Source organism: Grus americana, unplaced genomic scaffold (genome assembly GCF_028858705.1).
Source record: "Grus americana isolate bGruAme1 unplaced genomic scaffold, bGruAme1.mat H_53, whole genome shotgun sequence".
Lineage (NCBI taxonomy): Eukaryota > Metazoa > Chordata > Aves > Gruiformes > Gruidae > Grus > Grus americana.
Window position 1 is genome coordinate 1 of NW_026561375.1, and position 20,891 is coordinate 20,891.

Sequence of the window (20,891 nt, forward strand, 5' to 3'; positions counted from 1 at the left end):
TTTGCGTGGGGGGCGGCGTTTGGCGTGGGGGGGCGGCGTTGGCGTGGGTCGGGGCGGCGTTTGGCGTGGGGGGGCGGCGTTTGGCGTTTGGGTCAGGGGCGGCGTTTGGCGTGGGTCAGGGGCGGAGCCAAGAAGCATCACTTTTGGATCCCGAGGATGCGAGCAATGTGACCTTGTTGAATACGTTAATACCCCCACACACACCTCCTCCCCTGCCCTCCATCACGGCCCCTCGCCCCCCCCCCGCAAAGGAAGCGCCAACGCAGCCGGCACGGCAAAAGAGACCGCAAGCGTTTATTCAGTCACACACAGAGCCGGTTCCGGGAGAGACTCCGCACGGGGGGCTCGGCCCGGGGGGCACCTCGGCTGTCCTACCCAGAGCCACGCTCGCCAGTCCGGCGTGGAACAGACACACGGTCGGTCCGTCAGGCTGCTGGAGAGCTGGGCTGCTACGTGCAGGCTGCCGCCAAAACCGAGGAGCCAGCTGCAGGACGCTAGAAGAGAGGAGAAAAGGGGCAGCCAGCTGGATGGGGGGGGGGCGGCGGCGGCGAGCGAGAAAGCACGAGGCAAGGAAAGGGACGGCGAGTGAAGGACGGGGACAGGGAGCCTGACAGAGTGGCAGGAAGAAGCGGCAGGAAGAGAGGCAGCGGGACGGCGACCGACAAACCAGGACGGGGAGCGGGACAGAGAGGCAGAAACGACCCTGGGCGGGCAGCGCCACGGCGAGGGAGGAAAAGAGAATAAGGGCAGGGAGCCGGACCGAGAGGTACGGCGAGGGACAGCGGCACGGGGAGCAGGACAGAGCAACAGAGAATAAAAAAAGGAAGCGGGAGCGTGAGAGAACCGGGCTGGGGAGCAGGGAGAAGGAGAGATAAAAGGAGAGAGCAACAGAGGGAAAGAGGACCGGGGAGCGGGACGCTGGGGCAGAGTGAGAAAAAGAGGGGCAGGGAGCAGGACAGAGGGGCAGAGGCAGAAGGACAGAGGGACAAGAGACAGAGAGACAAAATGGGAGACGAGGACTGGGCAGAGGGGAGAGAAAGACGGGGGCAAGGAGCAGAGACACAAAGGTGCCAGGAAAAGGACGGTCAGATGGAGCGAGAAACAGGGTCGGGGAGCAGGACAAAAGGACAAAGAAAAAGGCGAGGAAGAAGGAAGGAAGGATAAAGGTGGGACAGGGAACGGGACATACGCAGCGAAACAAAGCAGAACAGAGAAGAGAGGACAGGGATTGAGGAACAGAGAGAGAGATGCAGGCTGGTACACAGAGACGGCGAAGGTAAGCAAAACCAGCGACAGGCAGGAGGACCTGGTTCTGACAACCCATCGCTCCCGGTGTCGCTTCCACGGCCTCAAAAATGCGACGTGCCGCAAGACAAGAGAATGGGAGAGTGAAAGCAAAGGCACGGGAAACTTAACGCTCTTAGTAATTTCACTGAGCATCACAGCTTACAGTTACTCAATGTCTTCCGGTGTCACAGGGTGAGGTACAACTGATTTCGTCTCCATATCTCTGGACAGAGCTTTTCTCATATCTGGGGGGGGGGGGGGGGAAGAAAAAAAAAAAAGAGATATTCTAAGACGACAGTCCTTGCACAAAGCCACGTTCAGCGAATTCTCTATTACAATAAGGTCGTTTCTAACCCAGAAGATTTCACAGAATCATAGAGTATCTCAAGTTGGAAGGGACCCATACGGATCGCCGAGACCAAGCCCCCGCTCCACGCGGGACTACCTAAAACTAAACCGTGCGACTAAGAGCATCGTTCAGACGCTCCTTGAACTCCTGACAGGCTCGGTGGCTGCGACCGCTTCCCTGGGGAGCCTGTTCCGTGACTGAGCCGACCGCCCTCTCAGTGAAAAGCCTTTTCCCAACGTCCGGTCTGAACTTGCCCTGACGCAGCTTCGTCCCGTTTCCTCGGGTCCTAGTGCCGGTCACCGGAGAGAGCGGAGGTCAGCGCCTCCCCCTCCGCCGTCCCCCTCGAGGAAGGTGTAGACTGCGATGAGGTCACCCCTCGGCCTTCCCTTCTCCAAGCTGAACAAACCAAGTGACCTCAGCCGCTCCCCTAAGTCTCGCCTCGGAGACCTCTCGCCATCTCGGCCGCCCTCCTCCGCGCACGCTCAGAGAGCGTTGTTCGGCGGCACCGCTCTCGACTGGAACCTAACGCTGCACGTAACTCAACTGAGCGGAAAGGAAATGACGGGCTAAAGGGACAAATACACGATTTAAGGCAGCCGCAACGATGGCAGATGTCTGTCCGTAGCCCTTCTATTTATTTCACAGCGCTCCTGCGTACCAAACGAACGGTACCAGAGCAGCAGAAAAGGTATACGGCGTGGCCACGTTACCCTCGGGGGAGGACGGCGAAAGGAGAGAAGATCTAGAAAGAGGAAGCAGCTGGTACTTCGCTTTTGGTAACAGAATTAACATCAACACGTTCCTTCCCTTTGAAATTGAAAACGCCACCCAATTCTCTGCCACTGTTGACCACCGACACTTGTAAATTTCTAGTGAAACAGCTGAGGAAAACAAAGTTTCAGGTCCCTGGCTAGGGGAAGAAACCAGGCAAGCGCCGCCGTTCCTTCCCCCCGACAACACTAGCAAAAAAAACCAGCCGCTGGGGGCGAGCGTTCCTCCGAAAGAAAAATCAGGTGAGAAACCGCATTTTTATTTTCAGCTTACCTACAGGATAAATGTCTTTGTAGTTGCTACAAAACGTGTAAACTGCACAAATATTAATTTTTGTAACCGATCTAAGGTTCAGTACGAAAAACTACCTAAAGGAGTACGCAAAGTCCCACTCATCAACACTTATCTGACCCTGTTTAATATAAAAAAAAAAAAAAAAAAAAAAAAGTAATGCTAATCACACAGACAAGCCCAGGAACCCTCAACATGAGAATCTTTCCGTTCAGCCGGAGGCAGAACGAGTACTTACCACGGGCATCCTCATCTGGCTCTCCGCTGCTAGCAGAGCGGCACGCCAACGCTGTCCGGTACACGCCGTAGTACGCCTAGTTGCTTCTACGTATTTACCGCCGCCTGATTTGATACTCTCACAAAGAGATCGACGAAAAAGCCACCCTTTCTTTGAAAAAATAAAAACCAAAACCACACAGTTAAGGAACGGTAGGCGAACGTATTTCTAAATCATAACCCACGGCTTGCAGGCAGACCAAGAGCAGCTCTGACGATGCGGTACGCTCATCAAACATCTTTCACGCAGGAATAACAGATGTACTCCTTTACCACGGGACGCAGCCGGCACAGGGACAAATTTCATGCTGTTTTTGTCACACGACCGTCCTTCTGCACCAGCCAGTGGGTTCAGAATTAAGGACAGGACAGGCTAAATGCTCACACGAGCCTCCTATCCGTAAGAAACTATTAAAAATAGAAAAAAAAACTTCCACGTTTTAGATCGCGTTGCCTTAGGGACTGCCTCCTTCAAAGCCTGCCTGTTGGGGGGGGGGTGGGGGGGCGCGTGTGCGCGCACGCACGCGCGTGAGGCGTGGAAATCGGTCGCAGAATTCAGTTGCCTAACGAGAGACGGCCCTTCTCCTCGCAAGGCAAACGTTTCAAAACGTCGTACTCTTTTCCGATTTTACCGGCTGGTACTGGGGTTGCCCTACCAGCATGAGTTGGGGACCCGTCCCTCTGGGTCCGTGCGACGCCAAATTAAATATTCTGCAAGTAACCGAGCAGGAGATGGAAAGTAAGCTAAGATACTCTCTGCCGTACAACGTTTGTTCGCCATCGTCCCCGAGGGAATCGCACAAAGCCCACGCTTGCCGAACCGGTACGTCGGAGGCCCTACGGGAAACGGCGCTGACGTTTCGCCAAGCTCTTCTCCTGTCAAGAAGAGGACCTTTTCTGCGGCATCCCTATTGGCGTTCGGTCTGCTTTCGGCTCATTCTGGCAGGTCAGCTTTCAGAGAAAGCCTGAGATTTCAAACCGCCAAGCAACATTCACCATTCTTGCTCTCTGACTACGGGGAATTTCAGCGAATCGGAACGCTACTTGGAGCCACGTTCCGGGTCTGTTTCGCCGCAAACCAAATATCTAAGCCACGGACCGGGCGCCCGTAGAAAAATTACTTTAAAAGATTAAAGACAAGCACAGTACTCACTTTTCTGAAATTTCTTCCGGTAGCGCCATCAATTTAGCGGCCGAACCCAGCCGTCGAAATTCCGGTGCAACGGAGCGAGCAGGAACGTGTCCGTGCCGCTCTTCCCTGGCCACGGAGCCTTCCGCTCTACCCGTTACTGCGAACGTACGGAGCATCGGCGCAGCAGCACCTGTGGAATAACGCACCGCCCACAGCTATACAGAAGAAGAATCCGAGACGACGGTAGAAGACCCCAGACCAAAAGTCACCGCGGGACTAAGGGACGCGCGGACAGCGCGCGAGGGGCGGGTGTCCGGGACCCAAGCGTGGAACGGCCCCGGGATTTCTTTGTTCGGGGTCCCTCTCTTTGGAGGCGCCCGCCCGGGCCGATCCCGCTGCTGCACCTTTCAGTTACGTTAATTATTTTACAAAATCCGACACCCGGAGACTGCTGCCGGAAGCCTCGGGTCGAGCCCGGAGGAGGAGGAGGAGGAAGCGCGCCGAGAGAAGAAGCGTGCGCGCGACACCGTGAACGGGGTGCGAACGCTGGGGCGGCAGCTGCTCCTCCTCAAACAGAGACAGAGAGAGAAAGAAGAGGGGGAAAGCCACAGGGTACAGAGGGCGGAAGTGGAAAAGAGGGGCCGGGAGCCGGACAGAGGGAGGTGGAGAAAGAGGCCGTCGGAAGGGAAGGGACGGGCTGCGGGGCAGAGGGGGACTTGCCAGCGCCAGGTTTGCGGTTCCACCCGATAATCGTAAAGGTCTCTGCCAACCTCGACGATTCGGTCGCTTTAAAAAACAATCGGGATCTCGAGGCGGACCGAGGGAGAGACGGAGAAATATAAAAACGGTCGCGGCTAAGAGGGCAGAGAGGGAGGAATCGCGAGACAGGGAGAGGCAAGCCGGGCAGGGGAAAAAGTCCCGACAGGCTTCTGCAGCGACAGGGAGGAATTGAAGATTCGAGAGAGGGAGCTGGACAGAGAGAGAGACGGGGAAAGGTAAGACGGTGGCGAGCTACCGGGCAGAGAAGCAGAGTTTAAAGCCGGGGACCGGGAGAGGGACAGAGAGGGAAGGAGAAAGGAACGAAGGGACGGGCTGCGGGGCAGACAGGGAGGAAGGAAGGAAGGAAGAAAGAAAGAGGGACAGGGAGCCAGACGAACCGCGACGGGGAAAGAAAAAGGTACCGACGGGCTAGGAGGCAGAGAGGGGAGACTTTAGAAAAACAGGGACGGGGAGCGAGACGGAGCCAGACCGAAAAAAGGAACCATAGCGACGGGTGCCGGGACAGAGAGGCGGGCCTTCAAAACGAGGGGCAGGGAAGAGGCTCAAGAGGGACGGAGAAAGAGAGAGACTCACGACGACTCGCTACGGAGCCGAGAAGGAAGACCTCGAACAACAGGAACGAGGAGCCGCACAGAGAGAGCCAGAGAGAGGCAGAAATACCGACGGGCTACAGGACCGAGGGGGAGGAATGCAGAAACAGTGGCTGGGGGCCGGACAGAGAGACAGGGAGAGAGAGAAGGAAACAATAGCCACGGGCTACGGGGCAGAGAGAGCGAGGACCTAAAAAAGGTGGGGACAGGCAGCCCGTCAGAGCGAGATGGAAAAAGAACATAGCGGGGAGCAGAAAGCAAACCAAAAAACCCCACAGCGGGGTGGGAAAGCGAGGGGGGCAGAGGAGGGCCCGCGACGCAGAGGAGAGGCGATGGGGCCCCGCGGGCCCAGGACTCACCGCAGCTCTGGCTCTCGGCGCTGCCGGGAGAGCTTGCCAGCGCAGACGCTTCTTTCTCCTGCTCTCCGCCTTTCCTTTGCTGTCACTCCGGTCGCTCGGCTGTCCTCCGCCTAAGAGAATACACGGGTGTCTTACAGCTCCGAGGAGACGAGTCTGCCTAGATGAGTAGCCTGCCTCCCTGCCTCCCTCCCTCGGTACGCGGCCGCACCGTGCTTTGGATTACGCGTGGCGACCCTGCGGTGCCCGTCGGCAGCCTGACCTGCCGCGGAGCGCAACGAGGGATCTTTCCTCACGCGGCGAGGCAGGCGCTCTCTTGCCTGCAGCGGGAGGCAGCTGCCGGCCGGAGAGCCTTCCATCTCTCTTCTTCTTCTTCTTCTTCACCTTTCTCTGGCCATTCCAGCTTCCCTTAGGGCAGCTCCTGTCCACGGCCGGTAAGCGCTCCGCCGCCTGTCCCTTTTCGCCCCCACGCCACGAGGCGAGCCAGGCCAGGCACAGGCGAGGCGGGTGCAGTCGACGGCATCCCCAAGGGAGGGACGGGCAACCACGTCCTCAGCGCGGCCTGGGAGAGGGAAAGAAAAAGCAGTGGCCGTTACTACCGGAGGTCGGCCCTGGCCGGAGACCCTCCTCCTTCTGCAGGGGCTTCCGGAGACGCCGCTCTTTCCCTGCGCTGCTGCCGCTGCCGCCGCCGCCAGCACCCCCGTTCAGGAAGAAAGCGGCACAGGCGAGGGCCAGCTTGCCGCCTTCACGCCAGGGCTCGGGGGCGGCCTGGGGCTGCCGGACAGGCTTCCGGAGAGTCCGACCGGTAGCGCTCGTCTCGGGACACCGGGCAACGCCTCACCGCGCGCGCGCGCTCTCGTAGCACGGCCGCACCGCTGCTCGGGAGTGGCTGGAAGCCTGCAGAAAACCACTCGAAACCGGCAAAAAAACCCCAACCTCGCGCTCCTGCGAGAGCAAGTCGGGCTGTCCGGCAGCCACGTCCGCGAAAACACGCCTCCCGGCACGCACTGGCAAGCGCCGCGTGGCAGCCATTAGAGTGCCGTAAGACTACACTTCCCGGCGTGCTCCGGGGAGCCAATATGGCCGACCAGCAGCCGCGTGCCCCAAGACTGCAACTCCCGGCGTGCCGCGGGAGGCAGCCTTCCACGCTTCCTGACCCTGCGGGGACACCGTCCCGTGCCCTCACCCCAAAGCCGACTCACCCGAAAGCCCCGCCGAGCCGCGACGGCAGCCCCGAGCTCCGCAGCGCGGCTCCGGGCTGGCGCCCCCCCCCCCCGCCTCCTCCTCAGCCACCTCCGAAAGGCGCGGACGCCCGCCGGCTCCGGGCAGCCCCCGCCGCGCGGCTCCGGACGGTCTCCCCGCCCGGTTCCGACACGGCGCGCACCCCCCCACCCGCCGCACGGCTCCGGGCAGCCCCCTCCCCTCTGTGACACGGACCCCGCCGCCCCCCCGCCCCCCGCCTCTCCTCGGAGGCGGCACCGCTGCCGCCGCCCTCCTCGGGGCTTTCCCCGGGACCCGCCGGTCCGTCCCGCTGCCCCGCTCACCTTCTCCCTCCGTGCAGCCGCAGCCCGGCGACGCCTCCGCTCCTCCCTCGGCTCACAGCAGCCCTGCACACCGGCTGCCGGCAGCCGGTTCCGGGGAGGGGGCGTGGCGCTGCACTGCGCATGCGCGGCGCTGCCGCTGCAGTACCGAAATTTGGTCCCTAGGCGGCAGCACCGAGCGAGCATGCGCTGTGTGCTGCGTGCGTGTGGGGCGGGGTTTGCGTGAGGGGCGGAGTTTGCGTAAGGGGCGGAGTTTGCGTGCGTCGGGGGCGGAGTTTGCGTCGGGGGCGGAGTTTGCGTCAGGGGCGGAGTTTGCGTGAGGGGCGGAGTTTGCGTGAGGGGCGGAGTTTGCGTGAGGGGCGGGGTTTGCGTCGGGGGCGGAGTTTGCGTGAGGGGCGGAGTTTGCGTCGGGGCGGAGTTTGCGTGAGGGGCGGAGTTTGCGTGAGGGGGCGGGGGCTTGGCTTGCGTCGGGGCGGAGTTTGCACCGGGGCGGAGTTTGCGTGAGGGGCGGGGTTTGGCCGTGCGTCGGGGGCGGAGTTTGCGTGTGGGGCGGAGTTTGCGTGGGGGCGGGGTTGGCGTGAGGGGCGGAGTTTGCGTGTGGGGCGGAGTTTGCGTGAGGGGCGGGGCTTGGATGTGAGTGGGGGGCGGAGTTTGCGTGGGGGCGGAGTTTTTGTGGGGGGTGGTGGCTTGGCTGAGTCGGGGGGCGGGTTTGGTGTGGGGGCGGAGTTTGCGTGAGGGGCTTGGCGTGCGTCAGGCGGAGTTTGCGTGAGGGGCGGGGCTTGGTGCATCGGGCGGAGTTTGCGTGGGGGGCGGAGTGAGTTTGTGTGGGGGGGCGGGGTTGGCGAGTGGGGGGCGGAGTTTGCATGGGGGCGGGCTTGGTTGTGAGTCGTTTGGGCGGAGTTTGCGTGGGGGGCGGAGTTGGCGTGGGGGGCGGCGTTTGGCGTGGGGGGCGGCGTTTGGCGTGCGTGGGGGCGGCGTTTGCGTTTTGGGGGGGGCGGCGTTTGGCATGGGTCAGGGGCGGAGCCAAGAAGCATCACTTTTGGATCCCGAGGATGCGAGCAATGTGACCTTGTTGAATACGTTAATACCCCCACACACACCTCCTCCCCTGCCCTCCATCACGGCCCCGCCCCCCCCCCCCGCAAAGGAAGCGCCAACGCAGCCGGCACGGCAAAAGAGACCGCAAGCGTTTATTCAGTCACACACAGAGCCGGTCCCGGGAGAGACTCCGCACCGGGGCTCGGGGCCCGGCCCTGGGGCACCTCGGCTGTCCTACCCGGGCCACGCTCGCCAGTCCGGCGTGGAACAGACACACGGTCGGTCCGTCAGGCTGCTGGAGAGCTGGGCTGCTATGTGCAGGCTGCCGCCAAAACCGAGGAGCCGGCTGCAGGACGCTAGAAGAGAGGAGAAAAGGGGCAGCCAGCTGGATGGGGGGGGCGGCGGCGGCGGCGAGCGAGAAAGCACGAGGCAAGGAAAGGGACGGCGAGTGAAGGACGGGGACAGGGAGCCTGACAGAGAGGGAGGAAGAAGCGGCAGGAAGAGAGGCAGCGGGACGGCGACCGACAAACCAGGACGGGGAGCGGGACAGAGAGGCAGAAACGACCCTGGGCGGGCAGCGCCACGGCGAGGGAGGAAAAGAGAATAAGGGCAGGGAGCCGGACCGAGAGGTACGGCGAGGGACAGCGGCACGGGGAGCAGGACAGAGCAACAGAGAATAAAAAAAGGAAGCGGGAGCGTGAGAGAACCGGGCTGCGGAGCAGGGAGAAGGAGAGATAAAAGGAGAGAGCAACAGAGGGAAAGAGGACCGGGGAGCGGGACGCTGGGGCAGAGTGAGAACAAGAGGGGCAGGGAGCAGGACAGAGGGGCAGAGGCAGAAGGAGGACAGAGGGACAGAGAGACAAAAGAGGGAGACGAGGACTGGGCAGAGGGGAGAGAAAGACGGGGGCAAGGAGCAGAGACACCAAGGTGCCAGGAAAAGGACGGTCAGATGGAGCGAGAAACAGGGTCGGGGAGCAGGACAAAAGGACAAAGAAAAAGGCGAGGAAGAAGGAAGGAAGGATAAAGGTGGGACAGGGAACGGGACATACGCAGCGAAACAAAGCAGAACAGAGAAGAGAGGACAGGGATTGAGGAACAGAGAGAGAGATGCAGGCTGGTACACAGAGACGGCGAAGGTAAGCAAAACCAGCGACGGGCAGGAGGACCTGGTTCTGACAACCCATCGCTCCCGGTGTCGCTTCCACGGCCTCAAAAAATGCGACGTGCCGCAAGACAAGAGAATGGGAGAGTGAAAGCAAAGGCACGGGAAACTTAACGCTCTTAGTAATTTCACTGAGCATCACAGCTTACAGTTACTCAATGTCTTCCGGTGTCACAGGGTGAGGTAAAACTGATTTCGTCTCCATATCTCTGGACAGAGCTTTTCTCATATCTGGGGGGGGGGGGGGAAGAAAAAAAAAAAAGATATTCTAAGACGACAGTCCTTGCACAAAGCCACGTTCAGCGAATTCTCTATTACAATAAGGTCGTTTCTAACCCAGAAGATTTCACAGAATCATAGAGTATCTCAAGTTGGAAGGGACCCATACGGATCACCGAGACCAAGCCCCCGCTCCACGCGGGACTACCTAAAACTAAACCGTGCGACTAAGAGCATCGTTCAGACGCTCCTTGAACTCCTGACAGGCTCGGTGGCTGCGACCGCTTCCCTGGGGAGCCTGTTCCGTGACTGACCGACCGCCCTCTCAGTGAAAAGCCTTTTCCCAACGTCCGGTCTGAACTTGCCCTGACGCAGCTTCGTCCCGTTTCCTCGGGTCCTAGTGCCGGTCACCGGAGAGAGCGGAGGTCAGCGCCTCCCCCTCCGCCGTCCCCCTCGAGGAAGGTGTAGACTGCGATGAGGTCACCCCTCGGCCTTCCCTTCTCCAAGCTGAACAAACCAAGTGACCTCAGCCGCTCCCCCTAAGTCTTGCCTCGGAGACCTCTCGCCATCTCGGTCGCCCTCCTCCGCGCACGCTCCCAGAGCGTTGTTCGGCGGCACCGCTCTCGACTGGAACCTAACGCTGCACGTAACTCAACTGAGCGGAAAGGAAATGACGGGCTAAAGGGACAAATACACGATTTAAGGCAGCCGCAACGATGGCAGATGTCTGTCCGTAGCCCTTCTATTTATTTCACAGCGCTCCTGCGTATCAAACGAACGGTACCAGAGCAGAAAAGGTATACGGCGTGGCCACGTTACCCCTCGGGGAGGACGGCGAAAGGAGAGAAGATCTAGAAAGAGGAAGCAGCTGGTACTTCGCTTTTGGTAACAGAATTAACATCAACACGTTCCTTCCCTTTGAAATTGAAAACGCCACCCAATTCTCTGCCACTGTTGACCACCGACACTTGTAAATTTCTAGTGAAACAGCTGAGGAAAACAAAGTTTCAGGTCCCTGGCTAGGGGAAGAAACCAGGCAAGCGCCGCCGTTCCTTCCCCCCGACAACACTAGCAAAAAAAACCAGCCGCTGGGGGCGAGCGTTCCTCCGAAAGAAAAATCAGGTGAGAAACCGCATTTTTATTTTCAGCTTACCTACAGGATAAATGTCTTTGTAGTTGCTACAAAACGTGTAAACTGCACAAAGATTAAGTTTTGTAACCGATCTAAGGTTCAGTACGAAAAACTACCTAAAGGAGTACGCAAAGTCCCACTCATCAACAATTATCTGACCCTGTTTCATATTAAAAAAAAAAAAAAAAAAAAAAAAGTAATGCTAATCACACAGACAAGCCCAGGAACCCTCAACATGAGAATCTTTCCGTTCAGCCGGAGGCAGAACGAGTACTTACCACGGGCATCCTCATCTGGCTCTCCGCTGCTAGCAGAGCGGCACGCCAACGCTGTCCGGTACACGCCGTAGTACGCCTAGTTGCTTCTACGTATTTACCGCCGCCTGATTTGATACTCTCACAAAGAGATCGACGAAAAAGCCACCCTTTCTTTGAAAAAATAAAAACCAAAACAACACAGTTAAGGAACGGTAGGCGAACGTATTTCTAAATCATAACCCACGGCTTGCAGGCAGACCAAGAGCAGCTCTGACGATGCGGTACGCTCATCAAACATCTTTCACGCAGGAATAACAGATGTACTCCTTTACCACGGGACGCAGCCGGCACAGGGACAAATTTCATGCTGTTTTTGTCACACGACCGTCCTTCTGCACCAGCCAGTGGGTTCAGAATTAAGGACAGGACAGGCTAAACGCTCACACGAGCCTCCTATCCGTAAGAAACTATTAAAAATAGAAAAAAAAACTTCCACGTTTTAGATCGCGTTGCCTTAGGGACTGCCTCCTTCAAAGCCTGCCTGTTGGGGGGGGGGGGGTGGGGGGGCGCGTGTGCGCGCACGCACGCGCGTGAGGCGTGGAAATCGGTCGCAGAATTCAGTTGCCTAACGAGAGACGGCCCTTCTCCTCGCAAGGCAAACGTTTCAAAACGTCGCACTCTTTTCCGATTTTACCGGCTGGTACTGGGGTTGCCCTACCAGCATGAGTTGGGGACCCGTCCCTCTGGGTCCGTGCGACGCCAAATTAAATATTCTGCAAGTAACCGAGCAGGAGATGGAAAGTAAGCTAAGATGCTCTCTGCCGTACAAGGTTTGTTCGCCATCGTCCCCGAGGGAATCGCACAAAGCCCACGCTTGCCGAACCGGTACGTCGGAGGCCCTACGGGAAACGGCGCTGACGTTTCGCCAAGCTCTTCTCCTGTCAAGAAGAGGACCTTTTCTGCGGCATCCCTATTGGCGTTCGGCCTGCTTTCGGCTCATTCTGGCAGGTCAGCTTTCAGAGAAAGCCTGAGATTTCAAACCGCCAAGCAACATTCACCATTCTTGCTCTCTGACTACGGGGAATTTCAGCGAATCGGAACGCTACTTGGAGCCACGTTCCGGGTCTGTTTCGCCGCAAACCAAATATCTAAGCCACGGACCGGGCGCCCGTAGAAAAATTACTTTAAAAGATTAAAGACAAGCACAGTACTCACTTTTCTGAAATTTCTTCCGGTAGCGCCATCAATTTAGCGGCCGAACCCAGCCGTCGAAATTCCGGTGCAACGGAGCGAGCAGGAACGTGTCCGTGCCGCTCTTCCCTGGCCACGGAGCCTTCCGCTCTACCCGTTACTGCGAACGTACGGAGCATCGGCGCAGCAGCACCTGTGGAATAACGCACCGCCCACAGCTATACAGAAGAAGAATCCGAGACGACGGTAGAAGACCCCAGACCAAAAGTCACCGCGGGACTAAGGGACGCGCGGACAGCGCGCGAGGGGCGGGTGTCCGGGACCCAAGTGTGGAACGGCCCCGGGATTTCTTTGTTCGGGGTCCCTCTCTTTGGAGGCACCCCGCCCGGGCCGATCCCGCTGCTGCACCTTTCAGTTACGTTAATTATTTTACAAAATCCGACACCCGGAGACTGCTGCCGGAAGCCTCGGGTCGAGCCCGAGGAGGAGGAGGAGGAAGCGCGCCCGAGAAGAAGCGTGCGCGCGACACCGTGAACGGGGTGCGAACGCTGGGGCGGCAGCTGCTCCTCCTCAAACAGAGACAGAGAGAGAAAGAAGAGGGGGAAAGCCACAGGGTACAGAGGGCGGAAGTGGAAAAGAGGGGCCGGGAGCCGGACAGAGGGAGGTGGAGAAAGAGGCCGTCGGAAGGGAAGGGACGGGCTGCGGGGCAGAGGGGGACTTGCCAGCGCCAGGTTCGCGGTTCCACCCGATAATCGTAAAGGTCTCTGCCAACCTCGACGATTCGGTCGCTTTAAAAAACAATCGGGATCTCGAGGCGGACCGAGGGAGAGACGGAGAATATAAAAACGGTCGCGGCTAAGAGGGCAGAGAGGGAGGAATCGCGAGACAGGGAGAGGCAAGCCGGGCAGGGGAAAAAGTCCCGACAGGCTTCTGCAGCGACAGGGAGGAATTGAAGATTCGAGAGAGGGAGCTGGACAGAGAGAAAGACGGGGAAAGGTAAGACGGTGGCGAGCTACCGGGCAGAGAAGCAGAGTTTAATGCCGGGGACCGGGAGAGGGACAGAGAGGGAAGGAGAAAGGAACGAAGGGACGGGCTGCGGGGCAGACAGGGAGGAAGGAAGGAAGGAAGAAAGAAAGAGGGACAGGGAGCCAGACGAACCGCGACGGGGAAAGAAAAAGGTACCGACGGGCTAGGAGGCAGAGAGGGGAGACTTTAGAAAAACAGGGACGGGGAGCGAGACGGAGCCAGACCGAAAAAAGGAACCATAGCGACGGGTGCCGGGACAGAGAGGCGGGCCTTCAAAACGAGGGGCAGGGAAGAGGCTCAAGAGGGACGGAGAAAGAGAGAGACTCACGACGACTCGCTACGGAGCCGAGAAGGAAGACCTCGAACAACAGGAACGAGGAGCCGCACAGAGAGAGCCAGAGATGGCAGAAATACCGACAGGCTACAGGACCGAGGGGGAGGAATGCAGAAACAGTGGCTGGGGGCCGGACAGAGAGACAGGGAGAGAGAGAAGGAAACAATAGCCACGGGCTACGGGGCAGAGAGAGCGAGGACCTAAAAAAGGTGGGGACAGGCAGCCCGTCAGAGCGAGATGGAAAAAGAACATAGCGGGGAGCAGAAAGCAAACCAAAAAACCCCACAGCGGGGTGGGAAAGCGAGGGGGGCAGAGGAGGGCCCGCGACGCAGAGGAGAGGCGATGGGGCCCCGCGGGCCCAGGACTCACCGCAGCTCTGGCTCTCGGCGCTGCCGGGAGAGCTTGCCAGCGCAGACGCTTCTTTCTCCTGCTCTCCGCCTTTCCTTTGCTGTCACTCCGGTCGCTCGGCTGTCCTCCGCCTAAGAGAATACACGGGTGTCTTACAGCTCCGAGGAGACGAGTCTGCCTAGATGAGTAGCCTGCCTCCCTGCCTCCCTCGGTACGCGGCCGCACCGTGCTTTGGATTACGCGTGGCGACCCTGCGGTGCCCGTCGGCAGCCTGACCTGCCGCGGAGCGCAACGAGGGATCTTTCCTCACCCGGCGAGGCAGGCGCTCTCTTGCCTGCAGCGGGAGGCAGCTGCCGGCCGGAGAGCCTTCCATCTCTTCTTCTTCTTCTTCACCTTTCTCTGGCCATTCCAGCTTCCCTTAGGGCAGCTGCTGTCCACGGCCGGTAAGCGCTCCGCCGCCTGTCCCTTTTCGCCCCCACGCCACGAGGCGAGCCAGGCCAGGCACAGGCGAGGCGGGTGCAGTCGACGGCATCCCCAAGGGAGGGACGGGCAACCACGTCCTCAGCGCGGCCTGGGAGAGGGAAAGAAAAAGCAGTGGCCGTTACTACCGGAGGTCGGCCCTGGCCGGAGACCCTCCTCCTTCTGCAGGGGCTTCCGGAGACGCCGCTCTTTCCCGCGCTGCTGCCGCTGCCGCCGCCGCCAGCACCCCTGTTCAGGAAGAAAGCGGCACAGGCGAGGGCCAGCTTGCCGCCTTCACGCCAGGGCTCGGGGGCGGCCTGGGGCTGCCGGACAGGCTTCCGGAGAGTCCGACCGGTAGCGCTCGTCTCGGGACACCGGGCAACGCCTCGCCGCGCGCGCGCTCTCGTAGCACGGCCGCACCGCTGCTCGGGAGCGGCTGGAAGCCTGCAGAAAACCACTCGAAACCGGCAAAAAAACCCCAACCTCGCGCTCCTGCGAGAGCAAGTCGGGCTGTCCGGCAGCCCCGTCCGCGAAAACGACGCCTCCCGGCACGCACTGGCAAGCGCCGCGTGGCAGCCATTAGAGTGCCGTAAGACTACACTTCCCGGCGTGCTCCGGGGAGCCAATATGGCCGACCAGCAGCCGCGTGCCCCAAGACTGCAACTGCCGGCGTGCCGCGGGAGGCAGCCTTCCACGCTTCCTGACCCTGCGGGGACACCGTCCCGTGCCCTCACCCCAAAGCCGACTCACCCGAAAGCCCCGCCGAGCCGCGACGGCAGCCCCGAGCTCCGCAGCGCGGCTCCGGGCTGGCGCCCCCCCCCCCCCGCCTCCCCTCAGCCACCTCCGACACGCGCGGACGCCCGCCGGCTCCGGGCAGCCCCCGCCGCGCGGCTCCGGACGGTCTCCCCGCCCGGTTCCGACACGGCGCGCACCCCCCCCACCCGCCGCACGGCTCCGGGCAGCCCCCCTCCCCTCTGTGACACGGACCCCGCCGCCCCCCCGCCCCCCGCCTCTCCTCGGAGGCGGCACCGCTGCCGCCGCCCTCCTCGGGGCTTTCCCCGGGACCCGCCGGTCCGTCCCGCTGCCCCGCTCACCTTCTCCCTCCGTGCAGCCGCCGCCCGGCGACGCCTCCGCTCCTCCCTCGGCTCACAGCAGCCCCTGCACCCCGGCGGCCGGCAGCCGGTTCCGGGGAGGGGGCGTGGCGCTGCACTGCGCATGCGCGGCGCTGCCGCTGCAGTACCGAAATTTGGTCACTAGGCGGCAGCACCGAGCGAGCATGCGCTGTGCGATGCGTGAGGGGCGGGGCGTGGCGTGCGTCGGGGGCGGAGTTTGCGTGAGGGGCGGGGCTTGGCGTGCGTCGCGGGCGGAGTTTGCGTCGGGGGCGGAGTTTGCGTGAGGGGCGGGGCTTGGCGTGCGTCGGGGGCGGAGTTTGCGTGAGGGGCGGGGCTTGCGTCGGGGGAGGCGTCAGGGGCGGGGGGCGTCGGGGGCGGGTTTGCGTGAGGGGCGGAGTTTGCGTGAGGGGCGGGGCTTGGCTTGCGTCGGGGCGGAGTTTGAGTGAGGGCGGAGTTTGCGTCGGGGGCGGGGCTTGGCGTGCGTCGGGGGCGGAGTTTGCGTGAGGGGCGGAGTTTGCGTGAGGGGCGGGGCTTGGCGTGCGTCGGGGGCGGAGTTTGCGTGAGGGGCGGAGTTTGCGTGAGGGGCGGGTTTGCGTGGGCGGGGTTTGCGTCGGGGCTTGGCTTGCGTCGGGGCGGAGTTTGCGCCGGGGGCGGAGTTTGCGTGAGGGGCGGGGCTTGGTGGGCGGGGCGGGGTTTGCGTGAGGGGCGGGGCTTGGCGTGCGTCGGGGCGGAGTTTGCGTGCGGGGGCGGAGTTTGCGTGAGGGGCGGGGCTTGGCGTGCGTGAGGGGCGGAGTTTGCGTGAGGGGCGGGGCTTGGCGTGAGTCGGGGCGGAGTTTGCGTGAGGGGCGGAGTTTGTGGTGGGGCTTGGCTGATCGGGGCGGAGTTTGTGTGGGGGCGGAGTTTGCGTGTTGGCGTGGCGGAGGCGTGAGGGGCTTGGCGTGATCGGGGCGGAGTTTGCGTGGGGCGGAGTTTGCGTGGGGGCGGGGCTTGGCTTGCCAGGGGCAGGAGTTTGGTGTGAGGGGGCGGAGTTTGCGTGAGGGGGCGGAGTTTGCGTGGGGGCGGAGTTGGCGTGGGGGGCGGAGTTTGCGTGGGGGGCGGAGTTGAGTTGGCGTGGGGGCGGAGTTTGGCCGGGGTTTTTGGGCGGAGTTTGCGTGAGGGGCGGGGCTTGGCGTGCGTCGGGGGCGGAGTTTGCGGGGGGGGCGGAGTTTGGCATGGGTCAGGGGCGGAGCCAAGAAGCATCACTTTTGGATCCCGAGGATGCGAGCAATGTGACCTTGTTGAATACGTTAATACCCCCACACACACCTCCTCCCCTGCCCTCCATCACGGCCCCTCGCCCCCCCCCCGCAAAGGAAGCGCCAACGCAGCCGGCACGGCAAAAGAGACCGCAAGCGTTTATTCAGTCACACACAGAGCCGGTTCCGGGAGAGACTCCGCACCGGGGCTCGGGGCCCGGCCCTGGGGCACCTCGGCTGTCCTACCCGGAGCCACGCTCGCCAGTCCGGCGTGGAACAGACACACGGTCGGTCCGTCAGGCTGCTGGAGAGCTGGGCTGCTATGTGCAGGCTGCCGCCAAAACCGAGGAGCCAGCTGCAGGACGCTAGAAGAGAGGAGAAAAGGGGCAGCCAGCTGGATGGGGGGGGCGGCGGCGGCGAGCGAGAAAGCACGAGGCAAGGAAAGGGACGGCGAGTGAAGGACGGGGACAGGGAGCCTGACAGAGAGGGAGGAAGAAGCGGCAGGAAGAGAGGCAGCGGGACGGCGACCGACAAACCAGGACGGGGAGCGGGACAGAGAGGCAGAAACGACCCTGGGCGGGCAGCGCCACGGCGAGGGAGGAAAAGAGAATAAGGGCAGGGAGCCGGACCGAGAGGTACGGCGAGGGACAGCGGCACGGGGAGCAGGACAGAGCAACAGAGAATAAAAAAAGGAAGCGGGAGCGTGAGAGAACCGGGCTGGGGAGCAGGGAGAAGGAGAGATAAAAGGAGAGAGCAACAGAGGGAAAGAGGACCGGGGAGCGGGACGCTGGGGCAGAGTGAGAACAAGAGGGGCAGGGAGCAGGACAGAGGGGCAGAGGCAGAAGGAGGACAGAGGGACAGAGAGACAAAAGAGGGAGACGAGGACTGGGCAGAGGGGAGAGAAAGACGGGGGCAAGGAGCAGAGACACAAAGGTGCCAGGAAAAGGACGGTCAGATGGAGCGAGAAACAGGGTCGGGGAGCAGGACAAAAGGACAAAGAAAAAGGCGAGGAAGAAGGAAGGAAGGATAAAGGTGGGACAGGGAACGGGACATACGCAGCGAAACAAAGCAGAACAGAGAAGAGAGGACAGGGATTGAGGAACAGAGAGAGAGAGACGCAGGCTGGTACACAGAGACGGCGAAGGTAAGCAAAACCAGCGACGGGCAGGAGGACCTGGTTCTGACAACCCATCGCTCCCGGTGTCGCTTCCACGGCCTCAAAAAATGCGACGTGCCGCAAGACAAGAGAATGGGAGAGTGAAAGCAAAGGCACGGGAAACTTAACGCTCTTAGTAATTTCACTGAGCATCACAGCTTACAGTTACTCAATGTCTTCCGGTGTCACAGGGTGAGGTACAACTGATTTCGTCTCCATATCTCTGGACAGAGCTTTTCTCATATCTGGGGGGGGGGGGGGGGAAGAAAAAAAAAAAAGATATTATAAAACGACAGTCCTTGCACAAAGCCACGTTCAGCGAATTCTCTATTACAATAAGGTCGTTTCTAACCCAGAAGATTTCACAGAATCATAGAGTATCTCAAGTTGGAAGGGACCCATACGGATCGCCGAGACCAAGCCCCCGCTCCACGCGGGACTACCTAAAACTAAACCGTGCGACTAAGAGCATCGTTCAGACGCTCCTTGAACTCCTGACAGGCTCGGTGGCTGCGACCGCTTCCCTGGGGAGCCTGTTCCGTGACTGACCGACCGCCCTCTCAGTGAAAAGCCTTTTCCCAACGTCCGGTCTGAACTTGCCCTGACGCAGCTTCGTCCCGTTTCCTCGGGTCCTAGTGCCGGTCACCGGAGAGAGCGGAGGTCAGCGCCTCCCCCTCCGCCGTCCCCCTCGAGGAAGGTGTAGACTGCGATGAGGTCACCCCTCGGCCTTCCCTTCTCCAAGCTGAACAAACCAAGTGACCTCAGCCGCTCCCCTAAGTCTTGCCTCGGAGACCTCTCGCCATCTCGGTCGCCCTCCTCCGCGCACGCTCCCAGAGCGTTGTTCGGCGGCACCGCTCTCGACTGGAACCTAACGCTGCACGTAACTCAACTGAGCGGAAAGGAAATGACGGGCTAAAGGGACAAATACACGATTTAAGGCAGCCGCAACGATGGCAGATGTCTGTCCGTAGCCCTTCTATTTATTTCACAGCGCTCCTGCGTATCAAACGAACGGTACCAGAGCAGAAAAGGTATACGGCGTGGCCACGTTACCCCTCGGGGAGGACGGCGAAAGGAGAGAAGATCTAGAAAGAGGAAGCAGCTGGTACTTCGCTTTTGGTAACAGAATTAACATCAACACGTTCCTTCCCTTTGAAATTGAAAACGCCACCCAATTCTCTGCCACTGTTGACCACCGACACTTGTAAATTTCTAGTGAAACAGCTGAGGAAAACAAAGTTTCAGGTCCCTGGCTAGGGGAAGAAACCAGGCAAGCGCCGCCGTTCCTTCCCCCCGACAACACTAGCAAAAAAAACCAGCCGCTGGGGGCGAGCGTTCCTCCGAAAGAAAAATCAGGTGAGAAACCGCATTTTTATTTTCAGCTTACCTACAGGATAAATGTCTTTGTAGTTGCTACAAAACGTGTAAACTGCACAAAGATTAAGTTTTGTAACCGATCTAAGGTTCAGTACGAAAAACTACCTAAAGGAGTACGCAAAGTCCCACTCATCAACAATTATCTGACCCTGTTTCATATTAAAAAAAAAAAAAAAAAAAAAAAAGTAATGCTAATCACACAGACAAGCCCAGGAACCCTCCACATGAGAATCTTTCCGTTCAGCCGGAGGCAGAACGAGTACTTACCACGGGCATCCTCATCTGGCTCTCCGCTGCTAGCAGAGCGGCACGCCAACGCTGTCCGGTACACGCCGTAGTACGCCTAGTTGCTTCTACGTATTTACCGCCGCCTGATTTGATACTCTCACAAAGAGATCGACGAAAAAGCCACCCTTTCTTTGAAAAAATAAAAACCAAAACCACACAGTTAAGGAACGGTAGGCGAACGTATTTCTAAATCATAACCCACGGCTTGCAGGCAGACCAAGAGCAGCTCTGACGATGCGGTACGCTCATCAAACATCTTTCACGCAGGAATAACAGATGTACTCCTTTACCACGGGACGCAGCCGGCACAGGGACAAATTTCATGCTGTTTTTGTCACACGACCGTCCTTCTGCACCAGCCAGTGGGTTCAGAATTAAGGACAGGACAGGCTAAACGCTCACACGAGCCTCCTATCCGTAAGAAACTATTAAAAATAGAAAAAAAAACTTCCACGTTTTAGATCGCGTTGCCTTAGGGACTGCCTCCTTCAAAGCCTGCCTGTTGGGGGGGGGGGTGGGGGGGCGCGTGTGCGCGCACGCACGCGCGTGAGGCGTGGAAATCGGTCGCAGAATTCAGTTGCCTAACGAGAGACGGCCCTTCTCCTCGCAAGGCAAACGTTTCAAAACGTCGCACTCTTTTCCGATTTTACCGGCTGGTACTGGGGTTGCCCTACCAGCATGAGTTGGGGACCCGTCCCTCTGGGTCCGTGCGACGCCAAATTAAATATTCTGCAAGTAACCGAGCAGGAGATGGAAAGTAAGCTAAGATGCTCTCTGCCGTACAAGGTTTGTTCGCCATCGTCCCCGAGGGAATCGCACAAAGCCCACGCTTGCCGAACCGGTACGTCGGAGGCCCTACGGGAAACGGCGCTGACGTTTCGCCAAGCTCTTCTCCTGTCAAGAAGAGGACCTTTTCTGCGGCATCCCTATTGGCGTTCGGCCTGCTTTCGGCTCATTCTGGCAGGTCAGCTTTCAGAGAAAGCCTGAGATTTCAAACCGCCAAGCAACATTCACCATTCTTGCTCTCTGACTACGGGGAATTTCAGTGAATCGGAACGCTACTTGGAGCCACGTTCCGGGTCTGTTTCGCCGCAAACCAAATATCTAAGCCACGGACCGGGCGCCCGTAGAAAAATTACTTTAAAAGATTAAAGACAAGCACAGTACTCACTTTTCTGAAATTT

At 59.9% G+C, this 20,891-nt stretch overlaps 3 long non-coding RNA genes across 3 annotated transcripts; all 3 read right to left on the minus strand.

The window, feature by feature from the left end:
* Positions 1-361: 361 nt before the first annotated feature.
* LOC129200331 (uncharacterized) lies at positions 362-5,946 on the minus strand. The gene is made up of 5 exons (XR_008574859.1): positions 5,836-5,946; positions 4,128-4,296; positions 2,937-3,086; positions 1,451-1,532; positions 362-494 (listed from the first exon to the last, which is right to left on the minus strand). It is a non-coding gene; the product is annotated as an uncharacterized LOC129200331 (long non-coding RNA).
* A 3,800-nt stretch (positions 5,947-9,746) lies between these two features.
* On the minus strand, positions 9,747-12,550 carry LOC129200334 (uncharacterized). Its single transcript, XR_008574862.1, has 3 exons — positions 12,397-12,550; positions 11,203-11,352; positions 9,747-9,804 (listed from the first exon to the last, which is right to left on the minus strand). It is a non-coding gene; the product is annotated as an uncharacterized LOC129200334 (long non-coding RNA).
* Positions 12,551-14,463: 1,913 nt separating this feature from the next.
* On the minus strand, positions 14,464-20,200 carry LOC129200333 (uncharacterized). The gene is made up of 3 exons (XR_008574861.1): positions 19,687-20,200; positions 18,212-18,287; positions 14,464-14,651 (listed from the first exon to the last, which is right to left on the minus strand). It is a non-coding gene; the product is annotated as an uncharacterized LOC129200333 (long non-coding RNA).
* Positions 20,201-20,891: the final 691 nt, after the last annotated feature.